Genomic DNA, 16,863 nt, shown 5'->3' with positions numbered 1-16,863 from the left:
CTAATGGCAAAATGACAAGATATAACCCATCTCACACTCCCAAGATTAATTACTTCCCAACTCAATATATTGAAAGATTCTTTCTGCCTAACAGAGTTATGTCAAATGAAAATAAAATAGTGGGTTTTTCTTCCTTTTTTCCTCTCTATTTTAGACATGATGCATCTTAAAACTGAAATAATTAATTGCTCCATTTTCTTTAAAGAGTGAAAAAGGAGCACAGGCTGCTATGCCACTTGGTTAGAAACACCAGACTGAGGCTGCTGACAACTCACTGAACCCTGACCTGTGACATCACAGCTGGCCATGATGCAATTATTTTTGGAATATGGAGCTCTCTTATACACCAGTGAGGTTGCTGTTCCCCCCACCCAGCTGCTCCTGAGATTCTCACACGTGAAAAACTGTGCCTGTATGGGAACATTCAGAGAAAATGTCACTGAGGTTTTGAAATGATAAGCAGAAAACACATTGTGGTATTAGTTCTGCTAAACATTATAAGACCTCAAATTTTAGTTTTTATTAGCTTCTGCAAGGCTGAATTTCCCAGAATGATGTAATTGCTGTCTCAAAATAATCTGAGAATGTTGTTTTTTTTCCCCTCACACTACAGCTCTACATCTCCCCTCTGCTGAGCTACGTATAGAATAGCTAATCTGAGATCAACTCACACATTGGTTTCTAAGGAACACGAATACAAAACGGGCTGAAGGATACCTAGGATGACACAGAGAAACATGTTTTGCACACACAGGGACACAACCACTTTGGCATGGTGTACAGAATCCTCAGCCCTCCAGCTCCCTGGCCGCTGCCATGCACACTGCTCCCCATGCATGGCCTCCGCAAGCCAACCCGGCCAGCCCGGCCTGCAGTTGCACAGGGGACTCCATTTGGGGCTGCTGACAAACCAACAAGTCACTTGCTGTTATTACAGTGAAGAGTGCTAAAGGCAACAAGTTCTTAACACAGAGCCCACAAGGACACTTGTTCAATGGCTGCCCCTCCAAATATCCATGCTCAAGTGCTGGTCAGGGCCTGTGCCACAGCTGCGACAAAACCCAGGGCAATGCAGGCTAAGGGGGCCTTGGTCCACACACGGCTTCATGATCCCATGGTGGGCACCTCTGACAGCATCCTGACCTGAGTCAGGGATCTGATGCTGATTCAGGGATCCCATCCTGTCCCATTCAGGGACAGCATCCTGACCTGAGTCCTGGGTGTGGTACACCTAGACATCGCATTTTCCTCCAGATGGCAGTTTAGTCTGGCTGCTTTGCTTTAATCTGCTTGCACCCATCCCTCCATCAGCAAATGCAGGGTTGGTTTACAGACTCTGTCCTGGGAACTGCATCTCCGCAGGGCTGCATGTGTGCACTACAGTTTAAGCACTTTGGGACTGCTCAGAGTGAAATGCATAAAATGCTAATGTATTACTAGACTCCTACAATATTTTTAAATAGCATCTCCGGTATATAGAACTATTTTACAAGCAAGTCAGTGTTCCATGACACCAAAGATTTTTATTTTATCTTTTAAAGTTTAAATATCAGTGAAAAGTGGGTGTTGATAGGATCTGCCAGCAGCACAAACAAAATGTATGAATCCAGACTAGAAATTAAACGATCTCTCCACAGCAGGGAAAGTAAGGCAGCACAACATAAAAATATTCCACAATACGCAGCACCTTGAAAGTATTGAACAAGCAAGTAGCACAAAGATTTCAAAGCACATTTGGACATGTGCTTCTTCAAGCAATATGTCAAAACCACTACCTTCTCCTCCCCTTCTTGACAGATGGTCTGACTGGGCCCGACGCCACACCACCAAGCTGTGATCCTGGCAAAACCCACGAGGTAAATAAGGCCGGGCACAAAGTACAACTGGATGGGAGGCATGTGAGTGCTGAAGGATGAGATCCTGGTGATGCAGCCAGCAGCACAAACTGATCTGAAACAATGCTCCAGTACAATGCCAAGAGCACTCTAGAGGTAAATGATATATAGCTAGGGCTGTATCCATCTCCAGTTGAGGAGATGCTTAAAAGGTTAAACACTTCAAATTTCCTGGGCAAGTCCCAACTATCTTCATTTTATTTCAAGCTACTATAAAAAAGCGCCCCCAAAATCTCAACAGTTACTGATTTTTTGTTTTCTCCTGTGCTGCTAGAGTAGTGTGAAGATGCAAGAAAATGCTACCATGCTCTTTTGCAAGACAGGATGTACTTCATGGGTACCAAACCACCTCTATGTGTGCTTTGTAAGATCAGCTGATTCCCTCAGAGCTAAAAAACACTGAGGAGATGCCAAGTCACATTGTTTGGGCAATTTTTTTTTTGTTTAGCATTGTGTAATGGAACCATCTGCATGAGAACCAATCAATAATCAAAGCCAACCATGGCCAGATGACAAACCCCTCTGCTTCTGCAGGTTTAAATGTCAAATTACCAGTGCCATTCCAATTCTGGTTCGTTTTTAACTTCTGAACAAAGCTAACATAGCTGGGAAGATAATGCTTTCCACCCTCTGCCTTCCCCCCTCCTTGCTGCTCTGAAATCATCTGTCTCAAAGCCAGAAGTCTAAATGAAGTGTAGGGCAAGTTCAAAACAGGGAAGGTTGCTGGGAGTCTCCTGCCAATTCCACTCTGTAGTCACAGCTTGCTCCCACAGCTCCATTAGCTGCCTGCAATCAAGGGCGGACGACTCAGTCCTGCTTGCTGTCCAGGTTTAATAGGTTCAGCTAGTTAATGAGCAATGGCTAGATTGCATTCCAAGACTTCACATCATTCACAAAGCAATTAAGTGTACACTTCGTGGGCTCTTCCAGGAGCCCAAGAGAAGTGCCTCGTTCTACTAAGAGGATAACTGGAAGCCACAATTTTCAAAACTGAATAGTGTGACACAGTGGGAAACTGTCAGAATATTCACCTTCTCCAAGTATCACACTGAATGCATCATTCCTTTTTCACAAACCTCTAAAGGGCTCCCTCACCTGTACAGCCCTGGATTATAGATTGCTCTTGTTAGATGAAACCAAGAGCTGTAAGCCACTGGGAAACATCTCAGTGAGCTGCTGACAAAGCAGGCTAAGAAGCCATCGAGTTAACAAAACAGATCTTTAATCAGAAAGGCACTGCAAAGGCAGGGGTACTTTTTACATGTATACTTTTTACGCATTCCCACCAGAGAACTGCAAGGCGCCTTGCAAACAACGGAACGTTTATACCCAGATTTACAAAGCTCAGAAGCTAAGTGACTTGAGCCCTCAGGCATTACTCACTAAACCAGGACTGTGTCCCTAGAGGGCTACCCCCAAAGCTACCTCCAAAGGCAGAACTGGAGGAAAAGCAACCGTTTCTATTTGACTTGCACATGCTCATTCACCCCCCATACTCTTGCACTACTTTACTGCTGTTAACATTACTGCTGCAATGCCCCTTCCACGTGTTTGTGTATTTTTAAATTCCCACTCCCAAGGCAAAGATCCTTCTGTTTGTCACAGGGAGGCAACTTCTCTGGTGGTACAAAGCATCCTCAGCTTTAAGTGGCTCATTCACAGTTGGACCAAAGCTGGATCTTCCAGAGACTCTGAAAGGACAACTTCTTACATCTGCGGGCTGTCTTTTCCAGGCTGTTCTGCTGAACCTGAGGGAGAAAGGAGTCTATCCTTGCTGGCAAGGACCTGTCTAAACGACATGCTACTTCTATGTTACACCAAATGTTGAGAACCATGACCACAGAGCTTGTAAGTAGATGGCAGCCACACTGAGAGAATACCCTCCTCAGCCCTTATACAGCACTCACACGAGACTTGCAAAAGCCTGGATACTTACTGGCTTAGAACTTCACTAAAAAGAAAAGAACAGCAAAAAAATCCCCAAACACTCAAGGTCCCTTCACAGTCTATATCTGTAAAAGCAGGAATCAGATTCCATTTCTCTGAGCATACTGACTGTCTAAACTGGAGATGAGTTTAAGGAGGAAAAAAGTAAAAACCCCCTCTTTACTCATTTACCAAAAAATTCTTCACTAAACTTTCAAAAAAAGATTTTTACAACAACACAAGACTGGTCTTTTTACTTTAAATGCAAAACCTTGGTGCGGAAAGGAAGCACAGCTGAAGGGTTATATAAGTTTTTTCTTCTATTATTCTCCATTTCCTTTGCACATGCCAGTCAAAACTATAAAATACTTGTGGGAGAAATGCAGAAGGCACGGTTTCACATTCCAAAAGATCTATTTCCATGTGCTGCATACGAGCCAGGCGACCACCCAGGAAAGCCAGGCAAACACACTTTGGCCCACCAGTGCTGCAACTGGTGGTGAGCAGCCCTTTCTATCAGAGCTTTGCCCTGTTTCCTATGAGAAATAAGCGTCAAGCCTGACAAGCAGCCTAGCCTGTGGCTGCATCACCTCTAAGTCTGCCCTGAAACAGTACCGACGAGCAGACCTGCACTTTCTCCTCTTGAGAAGTGGTGCCAAGTGTTAAAATATTTCTAATAAACTGGCCACAAGAAAGAAAATGAAAAAGGAATAGATAACCTGAATACAGAAGCCTGCAATACTAGCACCTATTTACTTGTCTAACCCTTCCATCTTATCCTTTTGCCCTTTGTCACAACACTTTTCATGCCAGTTTTATTAGGGAAATTAGAGTGAAGATGGGTCATCTGTAGTTTTGGGAAAGGCTACAATCACCTATTTTCTCCTCCTAAGAGCCCTGGACAGTGTTACTTTCTTTTCCTACATCAAACAGAAAGGTTTGGTAACTGTTGCAGAGTCACTAAAAATTAATCTGTTCCTGAGACCAAGCTGGTTGAGAAACTGCAGGCTGGAGCAACAGAAGTAGGCATGACTTGCCTTCAACAAAGCAGAAGGCATTTGCTTTTAGTTAACAGGGTAAAGGGCAGTAAAACTCGGCCAAATATTTATTTATTGGACTGGAGTGACTGCAGCAAGAGAGGAGGGTGAGATGGTGTAAAGTTTTTGTAATCCCAGCCTTGGAAGAGAGGTAAGTGAACTCTGGTTTCACTGCTAGAATAAGATAGCACAGAAAATCTTAGGTATGTGCTGTAGAAATGATGATTTATAGAAGTGATGTGTGTGTGTGTGTGTCTGTGTAAAACCAAAAAAGATCTAAAAGCTCTAAAAGCCTTAAAGCTTTCCCAACATACCTCTTCTCTGATCTGTTGGCCATTATTTTCTGCCAGTTCAAGACAGTCGGGAGCACGAGGAAGCAACAAACCACTAGTGAGATTGTTGCTTTGCAGAGCAATGCTTTCAGCTCAGCAGTGGGGAATGCTGACTTCAGTGGTACCCTGGGTGTCACTGAAGTGTACCCCTGGATCTCTCCAGCATTAAAGAAATAAATTGAACAAAAGTTACAAGTATTAGTGGAGCTTTACCTAGTCTTGACACAAACCTCTACTCAGTGGTGTCGCTACTTGATAATACTTCAGTACAAGCCAATATGTGGACCTACCAGCTGTCACTTATTTGGCTCTCAGTCATGTCCCCCCACTCAGTACAAGGGTAACATAACAGGGGTGGGCACTGAGAGACCCCCAACTCTGGATTTGAATCAACTCTGGTGAACACAACTGACTTTCAGTTCACAGCAGAGCAAAAACCCATGGAATGCACCTCAGGATGCTGCAGTGGCTCACTGAATGTGTGGCAGGGACCAAGAAAGAACAATGAAGGGGAAAAATGGGATGACCTTGCAGTGTTTAGCTGGGACTGTCAGGCAACAGCTAATGCTGAGGAATCTTGCAATTTTGTTTATATTCTCTCACCACAAGCAGGTGTTGGGAAGCCCAGGACAGGAGGGGCATGCAGATAAAAAAAAGAAAAGAGGAACCACTTTTTTTTCTGGTGTCCGTGATCTATTCAGATGAATCTTTTTTACCGACAGGCTGTCTTCCTGGAATCAGCACGGATGCCCAAGTGTCGCTCTGGGGCTCTCTGATAAACACACAGCATACCTCAAATGTTTAGTTTATGCTGCCTGTTTGTAGTGGAGGTTCTGATGGAACTTCTGGGGTTATTAAGTAATTTTTAACAGAGACTTTATTAAAACCTCCTAGCTTTTTTTTTTTCTAATTTAGATTTGTTAGGTTGAAGTTTTTTTTTATTTTCATACTATTATAGTTGTGTGCTGTAATGCTGATTATCTGAAAAGTGAGACATAAAGGACACATATCCATTGACATATACATCTCATTTCTTCCCTTGATCACCTTGCACATGATTTTTACAGTGACAGATTCTGTACAGAGGAATGCTCTAACCTGCAGATTTCCCTCTACCTGCTGCTGCTCCTTGTCCAGCGCCACAGCCACCTCTCTCTCTCTCTCTCTTCCCCTTCTTCTCCGGCTCTTTGTTACTGAATGTCACTGTCACTGGCTGACATGATTAGTGTGGCTGACATTGTGCCATTGCTCTAAAGGAAACAGGTAGATGGCAAAACAAAAAAAAAACAAACAAACAAAAAAAAAAGACCCAACATCCAACCCAAAATCTGTAGCCATCTTAGGAGAAAGGCATCAGGCTCAAAGAGATATAACCAACCTCACGCTTTCCAGGTTAAGAGAAGGTCCTTGCACTGCAATAGACATGTGGCATTTCCACAGCTCCTATGCTTGGAAAATCGGTACACTTCTGCCTGACCCAACACATATCATGGAGTACTCCAGTTCCCAGACATTAAAGGCAAAGATCAGGGGGGTGGAGTGGGAAATAAAATTGTTAAAACCAACCAACCCAACACAAACAGAATAAAAAACAAAACACAAAAAAACCCAACCCAGCATCAGACGGGAGATAAAGCCTGACCTGTGATTCAGCAGATTCAAGTGCTAGGAAGTACAACAGCCTGTGCACTACTGAAAGACAGCAGCAGTCCATTACATGTATGGATTTGCAGCACTTTGTCAGCCCTAATGATGTTACCTCATTAAAAGAGATAAATGCCCTACTGTACTACCAAAAGCATCTGCTCCTTCCTTCTTCTCGCCTGTTCTCCATCAGGGCCATCAGCGGCAGCACAGTGAAAACAAATCAAAATACAACACTAAATTCACTTAGAGCCACTTGCTAAGGTTGCTTTTTGTTGCTTTAATGTTAACATTTTTATGTCCTTTTTTTTTTTTATGGGGTTATTCAGTTTCCTAACAGGTACGTCTTCTCTTGACACTAAATCAGCATATCAAAGGAAAACAAAGCCCTGTGAACCACCACGGCCCACTGGCAGTCAAAGGACTTCTCAGAAAATAAACAAATATTTACCTCAAATAATTCATTCACTGTTGAGTAAAATGATGCAACTTCAATCACAGCAGGTGAATTAAGTGCCAGGTAAGGGGGTGACAATAACTTCTGTCTGTTAACACCCTCCGACATGTTGCCACACTCAACACAACAGTTTTCTTCCAAGAGATTCCTCTCTACATGCAAAGGTAGCAGTTTACCATAATGAATGTTTTATGCATTATTCCTTTGTGTATAGGGTCTCCCAAGCACACATTATTAAAGTCTATTAAACTTTCTATTTAGCAGAATTACCAGTGTGCCTTTGGGGAAATTATTACAATGAAGCTGTACTGGTATTTAAACTCCAGTTGTTTAACAATCTTTTCCTAATCACCAATCCAGGTATCAACATTAAAGTGCAGTCAGACTTCTTCCAGCACAGCATAAACCTGTCTATGAGCTGCTTATAGAAAATGCATTTTAAAAATGAGTATTTCAACTTGGCATGTTTTTCCTAACTAGCCTCAGACAGCTTTTGCTTTAAAATAACAGGAACTCCTTCCTGATCCTCTTCACCAAGCAGAGCCCTCCAGTTAAACCTGGTTACATCTTTGCAGCCATGCAGTTTCTACCAGCATACCAGTATCTGCAAGATACCAGTCTATTCAAGGAAAATTTGGCCAACAAGCTCCCATGCTTTACAAATGGCTTTTCTGTGGGAAAGGACCTGTCCTACATAAAAGGGATGGAGGAATTCAAAAGCTTCTGAAACCCAGTGTACGACCAAATACCTCCTCTGGGCCAGATACCACTCGGAGAGTTGAGTATGTAAAGCAACAACAACAAAGCAGTCACTAACTGTTGTTTGTGCCCCTCAGACCATTTCCCCTTTTAATTCTGCACCATACAGCTAAAACTAGCTACTCTCTAAATGTGCCTGGTTTTGTGGCAATGAGTCAAACTTGGCTCCAAATTTGTAAATGTGTGTCTGTACCTCCCGTGACAAGAACAAGTATTTTTCCAATGGGAAGAGCCTCACATTTCTCAGGGGAACAGGAAGTAAACTTCATCATACTAGGAATCAAAGGATTCAACTTCCTGGGGTGGGGCAGAAGAGACCTAGGTCTCAAACTCTCAGGTTTCCTCCATGACCTTCAATAAATCACTGTGTTCCTGCCTTCATTTTTCATCAGTATGAAGTGCCCAGGGGTCTGTCTGTGGGGCAGTGAGGTTCTCCAGCAAAGACCAAAGATCCTTGCTACTACATTACACCAACAGTTTCACAGCTTCAACACCAGTTCAGTTCTCAGTAACCTTCAATGAAGAAAACAACATTAATGTATTGAAAAAATACTGACAACAATCTTATGAAACAAGTGGGCACAGAAACAAAATATAAGTAATGGAAGTGAGCAACAGGGCCTGACATCTTATGAAGATGCAGAGTTTAGGCCATCATACATGCATGTTTTGATATACCAGAATGAAAAGTTTATTTCCAAATACAGATAAAAGGAGGACTCAAATCATCACTGGAAGCTGGTATGTATACTAAAGATTCCTCTGACAAGTATGAGTCAGATACTGTATGCTCTTTTTGTCTCTAAAGCAGGCCTGTACAACGAAGTTGTTTCCAACTGGACCAAAGTCCTTCAGGGAACAATCCTTGGAAAAAAAGCACAGCAAACAGGCAGACATACTAATTTCCCTATAAATCAATGGACAAAAGCTCTTCCTTTCTCCAGTTACAAAGCCAGAGCCAAAACACCTTCTCTGTTTTACGATCTCATTGACTTTGCTCAAGTTACACATGCACCAGAGCAGATTTTGTCCTTCAGGGCAATGGGAGACCAGATCTCCTGTAAATAAGAAAGAAAACAATCTGCTCACCTTAACTGAAGTGGGATGAGGAATATCCCTTTCACCTAAACAAGGAGACATATGTCCAAGAGACAAAGGGAAAACACCACTAATTTCACTTCTTCAGTTTGTCTCTCCATTAGGAAAGACTCCTCTATACTTAAAAAGTTTTTCAGGCTTTTAAGGTTACTTTATGCAACTGCAGATCAGAAGCCCAAGAGTATCAGTTGTTGGCTTAGAAAAGTTGATGGTGTTTACTTCACAGTCTTCCATCCTGTTTGATAGGGTTGATCAAGGGTGCACTCTATTTGTCAGAATTTGTCAGTCCCTTTTCCTATCACTTACTTCTTTACCTCAACACTAGTTTCACGACTATGAGGTGAGATGCTTCTGCTGAGCTGCACAAAATCCAGGCACACCTTTAGCTTAGTTAGTTGTTGATTGGCTTCACCCCACCAAGCAGATTATGGTCAGCTTCATAAGCATCAACACTGGCACAAGAGGGAATGGGGCAAGTCCTGGCCAAGGACAGTGTAGGAAGAGAAAGGCAATGAGCAGTCATAACTGGGACTGGCATAGGCTGCCACAAAACCTCTAGTCCCCGACATGTACCAGAAGATACCGCAGGAAAACATGACAAGTGCACATTGTGGCATTTAACACGGGGACATTGCAATACATGTGTCTAACATTTCCATCTTGTTATGTCATTGTGTTGATTGCAGCAGACGACAGACCTCACAAAAGCACCTGGCAATACAATGTCACTCTTACTCCACAGTACTGGGCATAGACCTTCTTTTGTTACTACAGCACGTGGACCAGTAGCCACCCCAGCCAAGCTGACACTTTGTCTCTCCTGCCACCTACTGTACTGAAAACCAAAATATGTGTCACTAACTCACGTGCATTTCCACTTCTGTTTGGAAATACCAACCTTTAGTTCTTCTAGAAGTGCCACTGCATGCCTGCTGTCACCACTCCTTCAGCAATGCTATCCAGTGTTTCCTGATGAAGGTTAACTGCAGCACTTTCAGCTCTACTTAACTCACTGATGCTTCAGGGTTAAAATTAGCATTAAATTCTAAAATTCTCCAGAGTTTAGGGCATGAACTCCTCTCCCCCTTTGCCCCATGTAGAATTAATCAGCGAAGATTTACTTTAAATGGCAAACAGGCTATGATGCCCTACAAATTTCTGCCCCTTAATTTGCTGTTACGTCCAATGACAACACTCACAGGGGGCAAAACCCAGCAGAAAAATAACTTCCCATTGAGGGTGTGCTTGTCAGCCCGTGGGCAGGGGTGAAACCCTTGCTGCACTTCAGCTGTGCAACCGAATGAGTGTCACCCAAGAACAGACCTGCCAGATGCAAGAGTCTGTTTCAGACCGTGGTTTACGCTTGTCCTTTTAACCTCTCACTCTCAAAATGCCAGCTGAGCGGGTGTGTGGCTGTGCCATGTATACCCTCAGCAGTGCAGTGCTACTTATGCATGACATCCTCCCCATGCAGTCCTACTGCTCACGACATCACCGGCTGCAAAAAGAGCTTCACTGATGCTTGTGTCCAAGCGGTGCAGCCCAGGAGAAGAATTCTTTAATTGTAACTATTTGGGTTCTGCCATCTCTCCAGACACCATTAACCATAGTGAACAGCAGCAACAAGTCTGAGCTGGTCCAGACTAGTCCAAGCCCACCACAGGGCTTCAAACCCATTCATGGTACTACATGGAATCCAATTAGCAACCAACCCCCAACCAAATTAGACAGATATCCCATGTTAATTACTTATGCCATCCTCCAAGAAGGCATGACAAATTTATTTTTCAGTATTTTATTATTAATTTTGAAAAAGTATTGAAATAGGAAACAACAAGCTGAATTTTGTAAGAGGAATCTTGGTAGTTTCTAGTAAAAAGGTTTCTTGTGGGTGCTGGTTTGTTTTCCCATATATGGCATTCCCTTTTACCTAATCAACAGCTTGGGGCTCAATGACAGCAGCTATCTTTGATAAAAGGAGTATTCTGATGAAGGAGGAAGACATCCAACATTTGCATGATCCAGTAAGCAAGCAAATGTATTTATTTATGCTGTGACCACAGTAATCAAGAGGTATTAAATGTGAAATGGAGCATCAGTTAAGTGCATTTTAAATCTGATTTTTCACTGGTTGCAGTAAGGAAATGGTTGACTAGCAGGACTCTTTAGGGTCTTTACAGGCTGCAATTAGTGAAGCAGATACAGAAGATAAATCGCTCCACTCCTGCAAGAGCAAGTCTTACTTTTGCAAGTAATCGTGGGCCTTTCATCTTAGCACTTAGAATTTGATCAAGTAAGAAAAAAACATTAATATAATTCCACTCACTCTCAGATAAATGTCTCTGAAAAATGAGGACATCTCTTTTCCTTAAACAAATGTGACAAGGCTATAACTAAAAATATTTTTGTAACACACAGAGTTCAGTATGAACATAGGAAAACAATTGGCATGAGAAACCAGAGTGTCTAATCCCAGCTATTTAGCCACCAAAATGCTTCAAGAGCTGTGATACATCCACTTAAAAGCCAAATGTGGCTCACAAATAGCTATTAAACATGAATGAACTTATCAAGAAGCAACAGTATGTTCCCATTAATCGTACAAAGCCTGCAAAGAGGTTAAAAAAAATGGTATTTCTACACCATCTGATCAGAAGCGGCTTTTGCTGATGCCAATTTAATTTATAATGAAATCAAGGCAAAAAACTAAAGTATCACATTAGCAGTTAGTAATGCTACAGGAACTATCAGTGAAAAGCTAATGAAATGAACAGAGCCTTAAAACAGCTTGGTATATTTTAACACAGACTTGAACACCTGCTACTGCAAAGGCTGTGTCAGAGCGTGCTTGGACATCCTCACTAGCAACTTTCAGACAACTCTCAAAGTTCCCTAAGGATGCTCCAAGGGAATTCATGGAGGCAATTTTACACACAGTGTGCTGTCTGGATTGATGTATCACTGAACCAACAGGCAAATTTTAATCTCCATAAGAACTTTTACCTCTGCCGTGCTTGACCACATGGAAGGCAAAGAGACTTAAAGCTTGTTTGGTCTACGGCCGACGGAGACTTTCTAACATAAATGGAAGTTGGATGATAAGCAGGTAATAAGCTGCTCCCAGAGTTTCCCTGCCTTTGAGAAGAGTGAAGCCGCTGGGAGAGTTTCAGAGCAGATTCTACAAACAAGCTGTTAAGAAAAGCCGCTATCCAGAAGGCTCGACAGGAGGAAAAAGGATGCACAGAAATCACAGTTAATGGGATTTGGCCACATCCAGAAAACAGCTAGGTTTCGAATACATTACAAACAGTCCTGCATTTCACTGCTGCAACAATTCATTGCTGGATGAGAAAAATTTACATAGATTTAAAGCTCCTCAGAAATTTAGATTAATCTGTTTAGAATAAATCTTGCCTCTCCCCTGGAATGCCCTCTAGATGAATACATGGCGAAGAGGAAATTGCCACCACCACACTATAACTTCTACGATTTTCTGTTAGGGGGAAGGCAGGCTAGGGATTTATTTATTTTGAGGTTATTTACGAAGTCCCATAAATGAATGCTTGCCCCATCCCCCTTAGATATCACTGCGGAGTATTATAAAGTTTGCCTAAGTTTTCTGAGGGAGAGAATCACTATCCTGTTCCATTGAGAGGATAATTTGACACCAAACATAGAAGGTTACCTCTCTCCCAGAGCATCTCTCCTTGGCACAACATAAGAAGGTTGTGCAACCGCAGCAGGAGGTTCTCAGTGCTTCCCTTACCAAGCCTTGGTGAGGATCTCCTGATCTTCCCCCAACCTAAATGGAGAGAATTAGTAGCTTAAAGCAGGAATGAAAGAAAATTTGCCACAGACAATGTCCTCTACCCGTGCAAACTGATGCCAAGCACAGGACATGATTCAACACGTATCAACTCCATATTCATTCCTCCACAGATCCCAAAGGAGGCAGCGCCACAGTACGAGTGAGAAGGGAAGAGGCCAGCAGCGGCAGAGAAATTTCTAGTCTAATCATGAGACAGACAGAAGAATGGAAACGATAGGAGAAGTGAGATAAAAGAATTAAGGGGCTGATAGCATCAACACACTTTTAGAAGAAGGAGAGGAAGTCAAGCGGCTGTGAAAGAGGGGGAAGGAAGAGTAAGGCTGATTTTCCCGATAGACAGGTCATGAACAGTTCCTGAAACCTGCCTAGTCGGGCTGGTTGTCTGACGCAAAGATGCAAAAAGCAACACATGTGGCATCTTTGAAGCGGAAAAAGGAGACGCTGGGGAGTGGGGCACTCTGCAGGGGCATTAAAAGCCTACAAGTCTTCTAAATGCCATAAATAGAGATGAAGCTAGAACTTTCAAACCAATAATGAATGTGAATAGTTTAAATAGAAGTTTTGCAGAATTGTCCACTAAGACAAAAATCTTAAAAACTGGCTCTTCACAAATGCCTTTTCTTTTGGAAATCCCACACCCACTGCTGGGAGATCAGCTTTACAAAGTGAGAATTTAACTAGAATTGCAGCTTTGGGTAACAACAGGAAATGTTGCTCACAGCAACAGAAAATGTAGGATGATTAGGTTTTTGGGGAAGAAGGGAAAGAAAGTTACAGTAACTATGCAAACAGAATAAATAACAATGTCATCCTTCTCCAGGACCTCTCTGAGGATCTCGGAGCAACCTACAGGCATTCCCTATTAAAAGCACCATCTAGGTCCCAAGCCTGGCTGTACTCATCTTTATACTTCTATCCCTCTGCTGATCCTCGCACCAGACATCAGCTGATGGGCAGGGGCCCCATCAGGTTTGTGCAGTGCAGGACCCCAGCTGGGACTTGGGATGTTGCCAAGGGCTCCTTCAACATAAGTAATTAGGCGGCCTCATCAAGAGACAGAGAAGACAAAAGGTTTCCACCAAGTGAGAAAACTGTTAAGTGCAAGAAGGGAAGGCTCTCCTCTCCCCACACTGAACGTGCTGTGCTCAGCAGCGCAGCCCAGAAGGGCAAGCGGGCTGGGAAAGCCAGCTGTCTTTCAGACAAAAGTATAAAAAAGAAGCAGGAGGAGAAAAAGGGAAAGCCAAGGTCAAGTTAGAGGGAGGCAGCCTCCAGACAAACCCTCCCCTCCCCAGAGGAAAGCACCTCAACAGACATTGCTGTGGAGTCAGCAATGCAGAAGATACTACTCAGCAGGGGAAAGGGTCATGTTAAAATACAAACGCATGTTTACATGCTCCTCCAAGTTCCTTAACTGTAGCTGAGAATTTTTGGAAATACTTTGTATTCGACTTGTTTTATTGCACATTTCCCACCAATTTCCAGTTCCAGTTTCTACTTCTGTTCTTGGTTTTTAATCACCACTGGGACAAAACAGTAACATTCGGTACTGCCTTGCTAAGAAAACAGGAGTAACTGGGAGTTATATTAACAATACTTAAATACAGTCTATTTAAAGGTTTGAACGCATCTTGTTAGAACACTGCATAAATTAACCCAACCTAATTCTCTAGGATGTAACAAGATCTGAAAAGCTCCAAGTTTCATGTTCTCTCTTACCACCCACTTGAAAAACCAAAACCCAACATGCTGGGGTTAGCTCAGGTTGCAAACGAAAACAAAATTCACATCCAACTGAATAAATGCAAATTGCTCCTTGATGCAATGAAGATGATGCCACAACTGCCTAAAACCAAAGCAAGAAGAAGTTCTCTCCCACCCCCTCCATGCATATCCCCCTTAATTTTTGCTGTCAGTGATGTCCCCCAAGCCTGTCTGCTCAGGATTCTTAACCGCTCCCTCCATCTCTCCCCACTGCCTGAGACCATCCCTGGATGGAGCGAAGCGCACCCTGCTGCTGCTGGGCTCCCAGTCTCCACCACACCGCTTGCACTGGCGGCCAGACAAAGCAAACTCCAGTTGCATCACGGAGCAAACTCATTTTCCAGCAACCTCCCAGCCCGGAGTTTACCGCTACTGTAATCCGGTGCTGTCAACAACGCCGCCTTTGTTGCGTGCTCGTGTGCGCTGCTTGCTTGCTGGTTGGGTTGTTGTTTTGGTTTTTTTATTAATATTTTTGTTTTATTATTATTATTTATTTTAAGGAGAATTTTTGTTTTAAATGCGTAATCTGTTTTCGAGAGATTTCTCCGTGCTGGCTCCACCCTGTACTGTAAACGAGACATTACCTTATACAAGAATGAATCTGCTGCATTCCTCTGTCTAGCTGCCTCGCAGCACATTTCCTACGCTCGCAGCAGCCCCAGCAGTGCACGCTCTCCCACCCCTTCCCCCCCACCTTTTTCTCTTTTTTCTTTCCCTCCTTTTTTTTTTTTTTTTTTTTTTCCTTTTCACTGCCTCGCTGTGTTTTTGTGTAAATGATCTCACATGACTCAACAAATCCATCTGCCTGGAGCAGGCCAAGTTTGGAGCCTTCCCAGGAGGGAGGAGAAGAATTGCTTTGTGGAAAGGACCTGGAGCTTTGCCCTTTCTCTGGCTCAAATTACCCGCCTGTCAGGCCTGACGGATTTGGCTAAAAATAAAAGGAAGCGGGCCGTGAAAAGGAGATGAATGAGCTCAGCAGTTCCTTAGATAACATGGGGTCTGGTGTCGCCCAAAGATCCCAGAGCAGGAACTTCAGATGCCGGACATGTAGGTATGGTGCTGCAGCCTCAGTGAAGTCAGCTGCTTGAGGACCCAAAAAAAAAAAAAAAAAAAAAAAGGCAAACCCAACCATACACTGTTGGAAATAAATGGATAAAAGATGCTCAGAACAGGAAAACTGCCTGCTGTAGGATTTGGGCTTGTAAATGGGGAGATTTACAGGGTTTCCAGAGGGGAAAGGGGGCGTGGGGGGGTGTGGCAGGGGGCTGTACGTGATGTCAGCCTCCTGCCCTGACCAGGGAGCCTCTGCATCCTTCCTGCAAATGCCTGCCCAGCGCCCGCAGCGGGTATTAAGCACTTAGTTTGGCAATGTAATGACACACTGCAACAATCTGTAATGCGAGGCAGTCAGCAAAGCCCTGGCTCGAAAAGCTCTTTCTCCTAACCATTAACCATATGTTTGGCTCCGCCGCCGCCCAAGCGAGCGGGTGTTCCAGCGCACCATCTGGTTTCTATCCACACAAGCAACTGCAAAGCACAGAGTATTTCCCTCTGGAGCTGTGTCTTCCTCCCTGGCCCCCGATCCCCACCCGGCTCCCCACTCGTCTGCTCCCCATCTTCCTCCTTTGCCCCTTTCCAGTGGCAACTTCACCTCCCTGTCCCACTGATGGCTCGAAGTGGTGGAGAGACCGCAGCCACCCCACCAACGGTGCGCCAGAAGAGCAGGGATGCTGCGCTGTGCTGCCCTCCACGAGCTCACACCCCTGCACACATGTACATGCACACTGAGAGGGACTGCATCCCTCATCACCAATGTCTGGGGTACCACATTAAAAAATAAGTGTGTTCTTGAGCGGTCCAGGAGCCACTGCAGTGCCCATCACATCTCGCTCACGCACGCATGTGCACAGGGACGGTTCAATTTGGATTACATCAACTCCATGCCGACACTGCAAAAGGACTTCAAGAATGTACCTAACAACAGGAGGACCATTAGCACTGTTATCTCCTGCTCTCAAGCAGGGCTTTCTATGCACATCAGGTGTTGGTCCCCCATCCCACCAAAATAAGAAGGCTCTGGGGGAAAAAAATGAAGCAGAAAAAGAGAAAGAGGAATGGTATAAGA

The 16,863-nt window shown here is 43.7% G+C and overlaps 1 protein-coding gene and 1 long non-coding RNA gene across 2 annotated transcripts in view; one reads left to right on the top strand and one right to left on the bottom strand.

Moving 5' to 3' along the window:
- The window catches only part of BACH2 (BACH transcriptional regulator 2), a 183,507-nt gene that overhangs the window by 121,515 nt on the left and 45,129 nt on the right, over window positions 1-16,863 (bottom strand). The gene's annotated exons all lie outside the window — the stretch shown is intronic.
- On the top strand, window positions 318-6,468 carry LOC146440016 (uncharacterized). Its single transcript, XR_014851010.1, has 3 exons — window positions 318-412; window positions 1,798-1,991; window positions 2,170-6,468. It is a non-coding gene; the product is annotated as an uncharacterized LOC146440016 (long non-coding RNA).

This window comes from Lichenostomus cassidix, chromosome 3 (assembly GCF_008360975.1).
Source record: "Lichenostomus cassidix isolate B80296 chromosome 3, HeHo_3.0, whole genome shotgun sequence".
Lineage (NCBI taxonomy): Eukaryota > Metazoa > Chordata > Aves > Passeriformes > Meliphagidae > Lichenostomus > Lichenostomus cassidix.
This window is presented reverse-complemented; position numbering and strand designations above follow the sequence as displayed.